The sequence below is a fragment of the Gossypium hirsutum genome, chromosome A01 (assembly GCF_007990345.1).
Source record: "Gossypium hirsutum isolate 1008001.06 chromosome A01, Gossypium_hirsutum_v2.1, whole genome shotgun sequence".
Classification (NCBI taxonomy): domain Eukaryota; kingdom Viridiplantae; phylum Streptophyta; class Magnoliopsida; order Malvales; family Malvaceae; genus Gossypium; species Gossypium hirsutum.
The window spans coordinates 97,549,422-97,553,796 of record NC_053424.1 but is presented as its reverse complement, the minus strand read 5'-3'; the positions used below and the strand labels follow the sequence as shown (position 1 = coordinate 97,553,796).

At 39.9% G+C, this 4,375-nt stretch overlaps 1 non-coding gene across 1 annotated transcript; it reads left to right on the top strand.

Annotated features, from left to right (window-relative positions):
* Positions 1–4,017: 4,017 nt before the first annotated feature.
* LOC121208324 (small nucleolar RNA R71) lies at positions 4,018–4,124 on the top strand. The gene has a single exon (XR_005903283.1). It is a non-coding gene; the product is annotated as a small nucleolar RNA R71 (small nucleolar RNA).
* Positions 4,125–4,375: the final 251 nt, after the last annotated feature.

Here is a 4,375-nt window from a genome sequence, read left to right as displayed (position 1 = left end):
TTGCCCCTAGATCAGCTAAAGCATTAGTCACAGATAGACTACCAATTAAACAAGGAATTGTAAAACTATAACACCCCAAACCCGGCCCAGACGTTATGGCCGAATTTAGTATGTCACATGGAGATGTTTTAAAAACATGTGTTTATCTAAATTCTTTGTTTAGAGTTTCGCAAAAATATATTCTTGTTTTAAGCTAAAGTGAATGGAAGCTGTGCACTAGGTAAGAAGCCAGAAAAGAGGAGGTGAGTCTTATTGGACTGCTTAAGTACCAAGCTCTTCCCGGATCCAATCCTAGACATGCACCCATCCATTACCACACTTTAAGCGGGTTACGAGTTTACAAATATTAAATCAAGTTTAAGTCTGCTTAAAAGATTTATTTTCTTGGAAAAAAAACATTTACTTTGCGGAAACTTTGTGCGTCATCGTGATCTTTTAAAAACAAGTAGTTTTTATAAAACGAACCCTAGTGCTAATCAGTTTAATAATCCCCAAAATAAATTTAATTAAAAAGAGCGGCCTTATTACAACTTTAGGCATAATAAAAATAATCTAAAATAACTGCTAAACTTATTTAAAACCGGCAATCAATCTTCATGGCCACTCTGAATCCCGCCCAGCTCCAAGTCCACCAACTAGGGCTCACCTGCAAGAATGGAAGAGGAAGGGGTGAGTTTGGGAAACTCAGTGCATACAAAAACCCATCCAAAGCCCAAATCAGCTCGAGCCCATTGGGCCTAAGCCCTATTCAGATAACAGTACACAGTGGACCAAAGCCCTTTTCAGAATACAGTAGCAAGGCCTTAGCCCTTTTTATACATAACAGTGTGGCCCATAGGCCCAGTTCAGTAACATAAGTGACAACAGTAGTAATGCATGCAAGCCCATCTGGGGAGACTACTCAACCCACCAACCGCTACACTGCACCCGTACCAGCCCTACACTCCATGTGGAGAATATCTCAACCCACCCAACCATACACTCCACAGTTGCAGCAACGCTGCTCAAATATCAGTAAGTTGAGGTAAAGCCTCCAGTACGTGGATGAACCACTTTCAATACTTCCTCCATCAATACCTCAATCCCATGCAACAGATATTAATAAAGCATATCATGTACAATACAGTATTAATCAATCATGCAGTTTAGCTAATTTAAACCCTAGGGGTACATCGGTAATTTTGCTCTTTAGGGGTCATTTTCGTAACTTAGCAGCTACACAAATTACTTCAGAAATTTTTAACAGTTTTATGCAATTTGGTTCCACCATCTAACTAACAGGCTAATTTGCCCATATCTTACCCATATTGGTCCGTAAGCCCATTGGGCCCAGTTTTGGCCCATCTGGCCCCTTTTTCCGAAGTACGCTAAAATGTCACACGAACTTACTTACCATTTTGCGGTGCTAGATCTAACAATTACTCTATTTCTTGAGAGCATTTGCATACTCACAAGCCTATGAAATGCCGGAATTTTGACATTTCGACTTTTGCTGAATTGAACTAAGGAAGGGTGTTCAGTACACACCTGATTCGCGACGACTGCTACCGAGATCCCTTTTGATGTCCTACAATTGATTAGTACAGTTCTTATTTACAAATCGTAATCACTAAACCCAAAACTTGCTCAACCAAAGTCGAACCATGTTCCTAAAAAGCCTTTGAACCCTTACCTTTTTGCCAAAATCGATAGCTAGCTCCGAATCCGATTGTTCCAATGATTCACGCTTTTGATCCAACGCTTAAGAAGACTATAATCACCGAAAGAAAACATCAGTTACAAACCCTTAAAGCCTTATGCTCAAATCGACAGCCTCCCTAATCTTTAGGGATTTCAGTTTATCCTAACATCGTAAAATAAGAACAGATCTGAGATGATAGGTACTTACCCCTTACTCCTACTTGATTTCCACACAATCTGGTGCAGATGTATCCTTAGAACAATGGTAAAACCCGAATCCAAGGGTTGAAGAAGTTTCGGCTATAAGCCCCTAAACCAATGGTACTTTCGGCTTTTGGATGGTGAAGGAGATGACGATATGAGGCTATGACCTTGAAGTAGAATTACCGTCAGGTATCTAGGATTAAGAAAAGATAATCGTAGATTTAATAAAACAAAAGAACATAGAAGGACCTGGCTTTGAAGAAATCGGCACAAGCAGTAATCACAGGATTTCGGCTTTTGCGACATCGGCAAAGGTGCTGATGAACAGCAGGTTTGATGGACGGCTTTGGAGCAGAAAGTAGAGAAAGATGAACAGGATAGGTGAAAGTTTCGGCTAGGGAGGAAAAGAGAGAAAAAGAAAAAACCCTTGTGGTGCCTGAGCAGAAGAAAACGGCACCTCACAAAGCCCTAGGTGCCGAAATATTACCTAAACCCTCTGCCAAATTTTCCCTTTTCAATTCCTTAAATTCGGCCAACTCTCAGTCTCTCACCCAATCCCTTAAACCTCTCCCCTTATCACTCCTTAATTCAAGCATTTAGATTGATTCAAACTGTCCTTTAGCAGAATCCACTTGGACTCCAACACTTACCCCTCCTGCACTTAAAAATAAATGCATCTATTTGCCAACACAGGGAATCGATCTCATGCCTTCCCCAATGCTCCACACGCCACTTTTCTAGGAGTCTAGTGGCGTCACCTTTGCCACTTTACTAAGGCTCTTTTTGTGATGCAATTTACCCATCACTCCACTTAAGGGCCACTTAGCCAGATCCCCTAATTCCTAAGTCCAAAAATTCAAAAATTCAACCGGGTTTTGGCCAACACATGGGCCTTCCATAAGCCCATTTACCTACTCAAAATATTAATTCCACATCCAAATACAAAATTTTAAAATCTTTACAAAATATTGAAAACCGCGAATAAATTCGAAAATCAGGATGTTACAAAAACTCCTTAGATCTTTCAATTTGTTAGGTAGCTCATTCTTTAGAATAGCTAAGCAGACTGCATTGAGTTCCACATGTGATGTAGCTTCTAATTTCCTTTTATTGCTCAAAAGTTCCTTTAAGAATTTTGCTGAGTTGGGCATCTACGAAAGAACTTCAATAAATGGTAAATTAATATGTAATTTCTTTAAGAGTTTGACAAACTTACCGAATTGTTCTTCTGTTCTGTCTTTCGTCATCGCTTTAGGATATGGCACACGAGGTTCATGATTCGTACTTACATGTTTGGGATCATTATTGTTTACCTCTTCTCATCCTTTGTTCATCGCGTTGTCTTGCTGTATTTCTGGCTCAGGTGCAATGAATCCTTCCTTATCTTAAGTGCTAATTGCATTGAGGTGTTCCCTCGGATTAGGTTCAGTATTACTTGGTAGGCAACCTTGTGGTCGTTCGGAGATTAGTTTGGATAGTTGGCCTATCTGAGTTTTGAGTCATTGGATCGATGCTTGTTGATTCTTAAGTGCTGTCTCGATATTTTGGAAACGTGTTTCTGACACCGAGATGAATTTGGAAAGCATCTCTTCAAGTTTCGATTGTTTCTCTTGTTGATAAGGTGGCTGTTGAAAACCTTGAGGATTTTGTGGCTTTTGATTTCCTTGACCTCCCCAGGAAAAATTTGGGTGGTTCCTCCAACCTGCATTATAAGTATTACTATATGGGTTATTTTGAGATCTAAAGTTATTGTTACCCATATAGTTGACTTGTTCCTCTTCTGTTGTAGGATTGAAGGATGGGTATTCTGTATGTACACCTCGTCCGTTTGAGTCACACCTCATTACTGGATGCACCTATGTAGAACCAAGTAAACCATCAATCAATTTATTGAGATGTTCTACCTGATTAGAGAGCATGGTGACTGAATCGATGTTATAGATGCCGGCTGTTTTCGTTGGCTTTGTCCTCATAACTTGCCACTGATAGTTGTTTAGTGAAATCTCCTCTATGAATTCATAGGCATCTTCCAGTGTTTTATTGTTAATGGTTCCGCCAGCAGTTGCATCAATCATTTGTCTTGTCGAGGGATTCACACCATTGTATAACGTTTGAACTTGCAGCCAAAGCGGTAACCCATGGTGAAGGCACCTTCTCAGTAAGTCCTTGTATCTCTCCCATGCATCGTAAAGTGTTTCTAAATCCATCTGCACAAAAGAAGAGATATCATTACGCAATTTAGCCGTTTTAGCCGGTGGAAAATATTTTAGTAAAAACTTCTCAGTCATTTTTTCCCAAGTAGTGATAGACCCTCGTGGTAACGAGTTCAACCACTATTTAGTTTTGTTTCTCAGTGAAAAGGGAAATAACCGAAGATGAATGGCATCATCAGACACGCCATTGATTTTGAATCTATCGCAAAATTCAAGAAAATTCGCCAAATGCGTGTTAGGATCCTCATCCTGCAAACCATCAAACTGAACAAACTATT